This window comes from Ranitomeya variabilis, chromosome 2 (genome assembly GCF_051348905.1).
Source record: "Ranitomeya variabilis isolate aRanVar5 chromosome 2, aRanVar5.hap1, whole genome shotgun sequence".
Lineage (NCBI taxonomy): Eukaryota > Metazoa > Chordata > Amphibia > Anura > Dendrobatidae > Ranitomeya > Ranitomeya variabilis.
Genome location: NC_135233.1, coordinates 232,485,650 through 232,498,073, shown reverse-complemented (window position 1 = coordinate 232,498,073; position 12,424 = coordinate 232,485,650).

Here is a 12,424-nt window from a genome sequence, read left to right as displayed (position 1 = left end):
GTGATTCTTCACAATTTCTATTAGTCTGTGCCTGATGAAGGGACCTGAGTAGTCTTGAAAGCTTGCAATTTGTTACCATCTTTTCAGTTAGCCATTAAAAGGTATCAACCACTGAGGACTCTCAATTCTAAATATTTTTCTATCCACTGGTTAACACGGTACCAAGATATGCTAAGATGTCTTATACGCTCTGATTTGTTGATTTTGTTTGACTCTTTTTGATGACAGCATACCGAATGTTTTAAAAGATCCGGTTTTCCATGTGCTCGATCAGTCTAGCCTCAAACCCTGATGAAGCCAGTCATGCTGGCGAAACTTGTCGGGGAGGCCTAGAATTGTGTTTTTAATAACAAGCTAGGAGTGTAGTAATTAATAGGGATATAGGTAGTGGACACGCCGATCCCATAATTATATGAAAATTATTATTGGGGAATGACACTAGGTGAAAATGAATGAATCAGAAACTGCCTGTTGAAATAATGGTTTCCCCAATAAGTGGTGATGACTACACAGCTACTTGGTGTTTTTATTTTTACATATTAGTTCATTAAAAGTTATGTTTTTAATATAATCTTTAGTTAGGGATTTGTTGCCAATTGGCAAATTGTGATTAGGGCTAAGATTGTGGACACGGAACAGGGACTGTGTCATTATTCTGGAATAATGGGAAGTAAAGTGGTAATTATAGTAAAAGAAGCTCCAGCGTCACAGAGTGTTTCAGCAGAGGAGTGTGCTTCCACTACGGCAGTCTGTGACCTGTCCAATCCTATGTTAAGTCTACGTTCACATTTGCGGTCTGCGCCGCAGCGTCGCCGCATGCGTCATGCGCCCCTATATTTAACATGGGGGCGCATGGACATGCGTCGCACTTGCGTTTTGCGCCGCATGCGTCACTGCGGCGCACGCGTCCGGGCGCAGAGGACGCAGCAAGTTGCATTTTTGCTGCGCCCAAAATCAATGAAAAAAAGGACGCATGCGGCGCAAAACGCAGCGTTGTGCATGCGTTTTGCTGCGTTTTTGTTTGCGTTGTGCGTTGCGGCGGCGACGCTGCGGCGCACAACGCAAATGTGAACGTAGCCTAACAGGGCAGTGTCGTGATATGGGAGAGGTGCAAACAGGCTGATGAGGTGGAAGAAGCAGGTTTCCAGCAGCACAGAGTGTTTTTGTAGGGGAGTTTGCTGATTTTTCTGGTGACACATTGACCTGTCCACTGGTAATAATATGTTCAGGACTACATACGACGTGTCCTGATGTGAGGAGAGGAATGGAAAGAAGTGAGCTGTTAAAAGTAGATAGGGGGAATAGAGTCCCCAGCAGCACAGAGTATTTCAGGAGTGGAGTGTGTTATTCTTTCATAAGGCACAGATAACAATTACTAGTTTGAATATAACCAGAGGGCAATGCCGTTTCCATTCTTTATCTCAATAGTGAATGGGAAATTCTATCCTACAGGAATGACATCATTGGAATCTCCTTACAGCTAAATATAGTGTTGTATCGCCTCAGCACATAGTAAATGTCCAACACACCCTGTACTAATAATACAGCATCTGAGCAACAGTATCTATATCACCATAGGGAGCGCTGCACCTAAACATTACTGAGCCTGATCTGCTACTATGTAACTGAGACCATGTTCACTAATCAGCAGTTGAATGAACGTTCTTATAGATTACTGCACATAGGGGGCAGTATTCTAGTAGCTATATTCTTGTACATAGGAGCAGTATTATAGTAGTTATATTCTTGTACATAGGAGGCAGTATTATATTAGTTATATTCCTGTACATAGGGGGCAGTATTATATTAGTTATATTCCTGTACATAGGGGGCAGTATTATTGTAGCTATATTCTTGTACATAGGAGCAGTATTATAGTAGCTATATTCTTTTACATAGGAGCAGTATTATAGTAGCTATATTCTTGTAATAGGAGGCAGTATTATAGTAGCTATATTCTTGTAATAGGAGGCAGTATTATAGTAGCTATATTCCTATACTCAGGGGGCAGTTTTATAGTAGTTATATTCCTGTACATAGGGGCAGCATTATAGTAGCTATATTCTTGTACATAGGAGCAGTATTATAGTAGCTATATACTTGTACATAGGAGCAGTATTATAGTAGCTATATTCTTCTACGTAGGGGCAGTATTATAGTAGCTATATTCTTGTAATAGGAGGCAATATTATAGTAGTTATAGTCTTGTACATAGGAGCAGTATTACAGTAGCTATATTCTTACTCATAGGGGACAGTATTATAGTAGTTATATTCTTGTACATAGGGAGCAGTATTATAGTAGTTATATTCTTGTACATAGGGAGCAGTACTATAGTGGTTATATTCTTGTACATAGGGGCAGTATTATAGTAGTTATAATCTTGTACATAGGGGCAGTATTATAGTGGTTATATTCTTGTACATAGGGGCAGTATTATAGTAGTTATATTCATGTACATAGGGGGCAGTATTATAGTAGTTATATTCTTGTACATAGGGAGCAGTATTATAGTAGTTATATTCTTGTACTTAGGGAGCAGTATTATAGTAGTTATATTCTTGTACATAAGGGGCAGTATTATAGTAGTTATATTCCTGTACATAGGGCAGTATTATGGTAGTTATATTCTTGTACATAGGGAGCAGTATTATAGTAGTTATATTCTTGTACATAAGGGGCAGTATTATAGTAGGTATATTCTTGTACATAAGGGGCAGTATTATAGTAGTTATATTCCTGTACATAGGGAGCAGTATTATAGTAGTTATATTCTTGTACATAGGGAGCAGTATTATAGTAGTTATATTCTTGTACTTAGGGAGCAGTATTATAGTAGTTATATTCTTGTACATAAGGGGCAGTATTATAGTAGTTATATTCCTGTACATAGGGCAGTATTATGGTAGTTATATTCTTGTACATAGGGAGCAGTATTATAGTAGTTATATTCTTGTACATAAGGGGCAGTATTATAGTAGGTATATTCTTGTACATAAGGGGCAGTATTATAGTAGTTATATTCCTGTACATAGGGAGCAGTATTATAGTAGTTATATTCTTGTACATAGGGAGCAGTATTATAGTAGTTATATTCCTGTACATAGGGCAGTATTATGGTAGTTATATTCTTGTACATAGGGAGCAGTATTATGGTAGTTATATTCTTGTACATAAGGGGCATTAGTATAGTTTTTACATACTTCTACATGGCTAGAGTCTGTATTATACATATTTCTTGACCATATTCCATAATTTGGACTTTTTATTCTAGTTACTATGTTAGGAATGTGCTACATGGACATTTCTTCTCCCCGTTTCTCCTTGGTTATGTGTTGGATCCCGCTGAATGTCTCCTAGAGCCAGGTAGAAGAGCTGCATTAATTGGATTATTCTCTTGATGTTTGGGCCTGATGTTGTGCATTAGAGCTGATAACGGGTTGCAGAGGAGTAGCCCTCAATAAGGGTCCTGCACGCTAGGCACATTTCTAGTCAATTATTTTATATTCCATGGACAGGTGGGGCAGGGGGTGCTATTCTTTTATATGTCATAATTTAAAGGGCTGAGTTCAGATAATTTTGCCTCTACTAGTATCAGAAGGCTGGGTAATGACAAATATCATCTGTCACTATGGTGGGGCCATACTGAGCTTTTTATGGCAGATATAATAAGGGTATGTGCACACGTTGCAGATTTGCCTGCGGATTTTTCTGCACTAAATCCGCAGCTCTTGGCAGAAAACGCAGGTGCGTTTTTGATGCGTTTTTTGCGCGTTTTTGATTAGTTTTTGAAAGCTAAATAAAGATGTATTATTGAGCAAAAAAAAAAAAAAATTGTGATGTCATTTCTTGTCCAACCTCCTCTTTTACATTTGTCCAACCCACACTCCATTACACACAGATAGATAAATAAATAGATAGATAGATCTATGTATCTATCTATAGATATATCTATGGATAGATGTAGATGGATATATGGAGAGTTAGCCTACTTTCACACATCAGTTTTTTTCCGTCAGGCAGGATCCGGCGAATTTAAAAAAAAACAGATCTGTTGCAAATATTGAAAAACTGATGCAACTGATCTTTTTTTTTTTTGAGAGAGAGAACGGAAAATGTGCATGATTAGAATGGAAAAATGCATGAAAAACCGGATTAGGAGGCCGGATTCATCATTTCACATCTCAGTTTAATACGTTTTTCGACAGATCGGTTGCTGGACAGAAAAAACCTTCCTCTGTACGTTTTCTCCGTCCGCCGGAAACAGCTTTTTTGACGGATCCACCAAAAAACTGATGAAACGTGTGACGAACAGGCGCAATCCGGCGCTAATACAACTCTATAAGAAAAAAAAATAGATTTTTTTTTTTTTCAAAACTCGTTGGATTGTGCCTCACGGCAAAAATCTGATGTGTGAAAGTAGCTATAGATAGATATATAGATAGACGCATCTATAGATGTAACTATCTATCTATAAATATATCTATAGATAGATATAGCCATAGTTATCCATCTATAGATATATCCATAGTTACATCTATAGATATATCTATAGATATATCCATCTATAGATATATATAGCAAGGCCGATGTTGAATAATTAACATGTTTAACCCCTTCATGACCCAGCCTATTTTGACCTTAATGACCTGGCCGTTTTTTGCAATTCTGACCAGTGTCCCTTTATGAGGTAATAACTCAGGAACGCTTCAACGGATCCTAGCGGTTCTGAGATTGTTTTTCGTGACATATTGGGCCTCATGTTAGTGGTAAATTTAGGTCAATAATTTCTGAGTTTATTTGTGAAAAAAACGGAAATTTGGCGAAAATTTTGAAAATTTCACATTTTGAATTTTTATTCTGTTAAACCAGAGAGTTATGTGACACAAAATAGTTAATAAATAACATTTCCCACATGTCTACTTTACATCAGCACAATTTTGGAAACAAATTTTTTTTTTGCTAGGAAGTTATAAGGGTTAAAATTTGACCAGTAATTTCTCATTTTTACAACAAAATTTACAAAACCATTTTTTTTAGGGCCCACCTCACATTTGAAGTCAGTTTGAGGGTTCTATATGGCTGAAAATACCCAAAAGTTACACCATTAAACTGCACCCCTCAAGGTGCTCAAAACCACATTCAATAAGTTTATTAACCCTTCAAGTGTTTCACAGCAGCAGAAGCAACATGGAAGGAAAAAAATGAACATTTAACTTTTTAGTCACAAAAATGATCTTTTAGCCACAATTTTTTTTATTTTCCCAAGGGTAAAAGGAGAAACTGGACCACGAACATTGTTGTCCAATTTATCCTGAGTACGCTGATACCTCATATGTGGGGGTAAACCACTGTTTGGGCGCACGGCAGGGCTCGGAAGGGAAGGAGCGCCATTTGACTTTTTGAATGATAAATTGGCTCCAATCTTTAGCGGACACCATGTCGCGTTTGGAGAGCCCCCGTGTGCCTAAACATTGGAGCTTCCCCACAAGTGACCCCATTTTGGAAACTAGACCCCCCAAGGAACTTATCTAGAAGCATAGTGAGCACTTTAAACCCCCAGGTGCTTTACAAATTGATCCGTAAAAATGAAAAAGTACTTTTTTTTTTTTCACAAAAAAATTATTTGAGCCTCAATTTTTTCATTTTCACATGGGCAACAGGATAAAATGGATCCTAAAATTTGTTGGGCAATTTCTCCTGAGTACACCGATACCTCACATGTGGGAGTAAACCACTGTTTGGGCACATGGTAAGGCTCGGAAGGGAAGGAGCGCCATTTGACTTTTTGAATGGAAAATTGGCTCCAATCGTTAGCCGACACCATGTCGCTTGGAGAGCCCCTGTGTGCCTAAACATTGGAGCTCCTCTACAAGTGACCCCATTTTGGAAACTAGATCCCCAAAGGAACTTATCTAGATGCATAGTGAGCACTTTAAACCCCCAGGTGCTTCACAGAAGTTTATAACGCAGAGCCGTGAAAAAAAAAAAAAAAAATTCTTTCCTCAAAAATTATTTTTAGCCCGGAATTTTTTATTTTCCCAAGGGTAACAGGAGAAATTGGACCCCAAATGTTGTTGTACAGTTTGTCCTGAGTACGATGATACCCCATATGTGGGGGTAAACCACTGTTTGGGCGCACGGCAGGGCTCGGAAGGGAAGGCACGCCATTTGGCATTTTGAATGGAAAATTAGCTCCAATCATTAGCGGACACCATGTCGCGTTTGGAGAGCCCCTGTGTGCCTAAACATTGGAGCTCCCCCACAAGTGACCCCATTTTGGAAACTAGACCTCCCAAGGAACTAATCTAGATGTTTGGTGAGCAACCCCCAAGTGCTTCACAGAAGTTTATAACGCAGAGCCATGAAAATAAAAAATAATTTTTCTTTTCTCAAAAATGATTTTTTAGCCCACAATTTTTTATTTTCCCAAGGGTAAGAGGAGAAATTGGACCCCAAAAGTTGTTGTCCAGTTTCTCCTGAGTACGCTGATACCCCATATGTGGGGGTAAACCACTGTTTGGGCACATGCCGGGGCTCGGAAGGGAAGTAGTGACGTTTTGGAATGCAGACTTTGATGGAATGGTCTGCTTGCATCATGTTACGTTTGCAGAGCCCCTGATATGCTTAAACAGTAGAAATCCCCCACAAGTGACCCCATATTGGAAACTAGACCCCCCCAAGGAACTTATCTAGATGTGTAGTGAGCACTTTGAACCCCCAAGTGCTTCATAGAAGTTTACAACACAGAGCCGTGAAAATAAAAAATAAATTTATCATTCCTCAAAAACTATGTTTTAGCAAGCAATTTTTTATTTTCGCAAGAGTAACAGGAGAAATTGGACCCCAATAGTTGTTGTCCAGTTTGTCCTGAGTACGCTGGTACCCCATATGTGGGGGTAAACCACTGTTTGGGCACACGTCGGGGCTCGGAAGGGAAGCAGTGATGTTTTGAAATGCAGATTTTGATGGAATTGTCTGCGGGTGTCACGTTGCATTTGCAGAGCCCCTGATGTGCCTAAAGAGTAGAAACCCCCCACAAGTGACCCCATTTTGGAAACTAGACCCCCCCAAGGAACTTATCTAGATGTGTGGTGAGCACTTTGAACCCCCAAGTGCTTCACAGAAGTTTATAACGCAGAGCCGTGAAAATAAAAAATAATTTTTCATTCCTCTAAAATTATGTTTTAGCAAGCAATTTTTTATTTTCGCAAGGGTAACAGGAGAAATTGGACTCCATTAATTGTTGCCCAGAGTATGCTGGTACCCCATATGTGGGGGTAAACCACTGTTTGGGCGCAAGGCGGGGCTCGGAAGGGAGGGAGCACCATTTGACTTTTTGAACGCAAGATTGGCTGGAATCAATGGTGGCGCCATGTTGCGTTTGGAGACCCCTGATGTGCCTAACACACCCCAACTCTATATATAACCCTAACCCCAACACACCCCTAACCACAACCCTAACCCAACACACCCCTAACCCTAATCCCAACCCTAACCACAACCCTAACCCCAACACACCCCTAACCACAAGCCTAATCTTAACCCTATTTCCAACCCTAGCCCTAATTCCAACCCTAACCCTAAGGCTATGTGCCCACATTGCGGATTCGTGTGAGATTTTTCCGCACCATTTTTGAAAAATCCGCAGGTAAAAGGCACTGCGTTTTACCTGCGCATTTACCGCGGATTTCCAGTGTTTTTTGTGCGGATTCCTATTGAGGAGCAGGTGTAAAACGGAATCCGCACAAAGAATTGACATGCTGCGGAAAATACAACACAGCGTTTCCGCGCTTTATTTTCCACACCATGGGCACAGCGGATTTGGTTTTCAGTAGGTTTACATGGTACTGTAAACCTGATGGAAAACTGCTACGAATCCGCAGCGGCCAATCCGCTGCGGATCCACAGCCAAATCTGCACAATGTGTGCACATAGTCTAATCTAACCCTAACTCTAGTTCTAACCCTAATTCTAACCCTAATCCTAACCCTAACCCTAACCCTAGTGGGGGAAGAAAAAAAATATATATTTTTTCTTTATTTTTATTATTGTCCCTACCTATGGGGGTGATAAAGGGGGGGGGTTCATTTACTATTTTTTTTATTTTGATCACTGTGATAGGTTTTATCACAGTGATCAAAATGTACCTGGAACGAATCTGCCGGCCGATTCGGCGGGCGCACTGCGCATGCGCCCGCCATTTTGGAAGATGGCGGCTCCCATGAAGAAGACGGACGGACACCGTGAGGCTCGGTAAGTATGAGGTGGGGGGGGGGGGGAGATCGGAGCATGGGGGGTGGATCGAAGCACGGGGGGGAGCGGACAGGAGGACGGGGGAGCGAACAGGAGGACGGAGGGGAGCGGACCACAATATGGGGCAGAAAGGAGGACTGGGGAGGCGATTGGTGGAGGTGGGGGTGGGGGGGGGCAGATTAGGTTTTCCAGCCATGGCCGATGATATTGCAGCATCGGCCATGGCTGGATTGTAATATTTCACCATTTTCATAGGTAAAATATTACAAATCGCTCTGATTGGCTGTTGAAAGTGAAGCAGCCAATCAGAGCGATCGTAGCCACGGGGGGGGTGAAGCCACCCCCCCTGGGATGAAGTACCACTCCCCCTGTCCTTGCAGATCGGGTGAAATTGGAGTTAACGCTTTCACCCGATCTGCAGGGACGCGATCATTCCATGACGCCACATAGGCGTCACAGATCGGATTGGCACCGACTTTCCTGACTCCTACGTGGCGTCAAAGGTCGGGAAGGGGTTAATTAAAAAAAAAATTGGCGTGGGCTCCCGCACACTTTTCTGCGCCAGATGAGGAAAGCCGATGGCCGGGGGCCAATATTTGTAGCCTGGGAAGGGGGTAATACCCATGGCCCCTCCCAGGCTATGAATATCAGCCCACAGCTATCTGCGTAGCCTTTACTGGCTATTAAAATAGGGGGGTCCCCCTATATTTTATAGCCAGAAAGGCTACGCAGACAGCTGCGGGCCGATATTCACACCCTAGAGAGGGGCCATGGATATTGCCCCCCCCCCCCCCCCGGCTACAAATACCAGCCCGCAGCCGCCCCAGAAATGGCGTATCTGTAAGATGCGCCAATTCCGGCACTTAGCCTCCCTCTTCCCACTCCCCTGGAGCAGTGGGATATGGGTAATAAGAGGTTAATGTCACCTTGCTAATGTAATGTGACATTAAGCCCGGTTAATAATGGAGAGGCGTCAATAAGACGCCTATCCATTACTAATCCTATAGTAGTGAAAGGGTTAAAAAAAAATGCCACAGCCAGAAAAAAGTATTTTAATATTCTTAATTTAACCATACTTACCATATTCGATCGCCTGCAAAAAAATTAAAAATAATAAACCAACCGTATACTCACTTTCCGCCGTAGTCCAATTAATAACGAGTTTTCCAAGACGATCTCCCCTATAGAGCAGGGACACCGGGTGATGTCACTGCTCTATAGACCTTCAGTGACACACTGACAGAAGACAATGGCTCCTGCAATGCATCACTGAAGAGGTTACCTGAGTTCAGGGTCTCACTTTATGGCAAAGCTGCGTGGGAATTTCCCCACATATCAGTACCACAAATGAGAATAGGGACTATTTTTCACAGCGGCGGAGGAATACATTGCGGAAGGATACCTTCCGTCATTGTATTTCTGGAGCCCCTGGAGAGCGGTCGCACCAGCAGATGTGGCTGCTCTCCACGGGAGATCGTCTTGGGAAACTTGTATGAATTGGATATCTGTGGATCAGGAAGTATATTGTTTATTATTTTAATTTTTTTTTTTACAGATGACAATGGATTCGGGGATCAAGGTGATGGTGAGTATGTACTCTGTTGTATGCACTGTATGTCTATATGTATGTACTGTATGTCATATGTTATGTGCTGTATGTTATATGTTGTATGTACTGTATGTCATAAGTTGTATGTACTGTGTCATATGTTGTATGTTATGTTGTATGTTCTGTTGTACTGTATGTCATATGTTCTGTTGTATGTTGTATGTTCTGTATGTATGTTGTATGTACTGTTGTGTGTACTGTATGTCATATGTATGTACTGTTGTATGTTCTGTTGTATGTACTGTATGTCGTATGTTGTATCTACTGTTGTATGTTGTATGCACTGTATGTATGTTGTATGTACTGTTGTATGTTCCGTACGTCATGTGTTGTGTGTTGTATGTACTTGTCATATGTTGTATGTACTGTGTTTTTTTTTTTTTTTACATTCAACACATTAGCAGGGTAATGGGATTGCTACTGACCCATCATTGGCTTATGTGTCAATCACTGTCACTGTAGCAGGCATAGCCCGATGGGACTTGTGGTCCCATTGGACGATGCCTGCACGTACGCACACCCCCCCCCCAAAGATCCCCCCGCACAGCTCCGCAGACCCCCAGACAGCCCGCAGACCCCCGACAGCCCCGGCAGACCCCTGGCAGCCACGCACAGACCCCCGACATCCCCCCGCAGCCCCTGCCCGACACAGTCAACGCCCAAACTCTGCCCACACACTCCCCCCATTCGATCTGCAGCATATCACCCACAGCTAAACCGCAGATCTTTTTTACATCTGCGGTTTTGCTGCGGATGTGCCCGACTCAATGCAAGTCTACGGGTGCAGAAAAGCTGAAGATCCACACAAAGAATTGACATGCTGCGGAAAAAACGCTGCGTTTCTGCACGTTTTTTCCGCAGCATGTGCACAGCGGATTGGGTTTTCCATAGGTTTACATGGTACTGTACACCGCATGGAGAACTGCTGCTGATCCGAGCCACATAATCTTCTTTTCTCTGCCATCTATTTTGTGAACTGCACCAGTCCCTCCTGCAACAAAACAACCCCACAACATGCTGCCACCACAGTGTTTCACAGTTGGAGTGGTTTTCTTAGGGTATATACACACGTTACGGATTCCGTTGTGGATTTTCCTGCGCGGATTCTGCAGAATCTGCAGGTAAAATGACCTGCGTTTTACCTGCGGGTTTTTCTGCGGATTTTGTGCCTGTGTTTATTATTATTATTATTATTATTATTATTATGTTTTTACACCTGTGGATTCCTATAATGGAATAGGTTAAAAGCGCTGCGGAATCCGCACAAAGAATTGACATGCTGCGGAAAATAACCGCTGCAATTCTGCACGGAACTTTCCGCAGCATAAGCACAGCGGATTTGGCTTTCCATAGGTTTACATGATACTGTACACCGCATGGCCAAATCCGCTGCGGATCCGCAGCCAAATCCGCAACGTGTGCACATACCCTAAGGCTTCCAAGCTTCTCCCCATTTCCTCCAAACTGAACGATGGTCATTATGCCCAAAAAGTTCAATTTTTGTTTCATCAGACCACAGGACGCCTCCAAAAATTAAGGCCTTTGTTCCAATGTGCATTTGCAAACATTAAACTATTTTTTTTTTTTCTTTTGGCGTAATGGCTTCTTCCTGGCAGAGTGGCCTTTCAACCTATGTAGATACAGTACTCGTTTCACTGTGGATATTGACACAATCTTACCAGCTTCCGCCATCATCCTCACAAAGTCTTTTGCTTTTTTCTTTGGGTTGATAAGCACATGTCAGACCAAAGCACATTCATCTCTGGGACACAGAACCCATCTCGTTCCTGAGCAGTATCATGGCTGGACTTGTACTTGCGTATCATTGTTTGTACAGATGAATGAGGCACCTTCAGGTATCTTGAAATTGTAGCCAAGGATGAGCCAGACTTGTGCAAGTCCACAATTCTCTCCTTGATATTTTGGCTGATTTCTTTAGGCCGGGGTTCACTAACCTGTAGCTCGGGAGCCACATGTGGCACACAGTCCCATGAATTGTGGCTCGCGGCTGTCTGCCAGCTTGGTGCATTAGCTCCAGGTCTAGGAAACGTGTGAAGACCACATCTCAAAATGGTGAATTTTGTGAGTAGTCCTGCACAGAAGGGCAGATCTGGATGCACATACACTGGTCTTAGGGGTTTAGAGATAATTTGAGTATGGTAGGCTGGAGACAGGATGATACTACCTGTAAGAGGAGATGCTTGAAGCTGGATGTAACATTGTGTTGGGAGAAAACTGAATGGGGGTATTGTGGGAACCCTTAGATTTTGGTATTTTGCTTCGGGATGAATTCTATGGAAAAGCTTTGGTTATCATTGCACCCATAATGGGGGCTTTGATTGCCACTGCTGTGAGGGGGGCAGTACCTGGATGTGGCTCGCGACCCTCTCTCGAAGCTGAATGTGTCTCTCCAGGTCAGGAAGGTTGGGGACCACTGCTTTAGACTTTCTCATGATGCTACACAAAGAAGCAGTGTGTTTCAGGTGTGTATTAAAATACATCCATAAGTGCATCTCTAATTAACTCAGATGTTTCCAAAAAAACATCAAAAATCAGAAG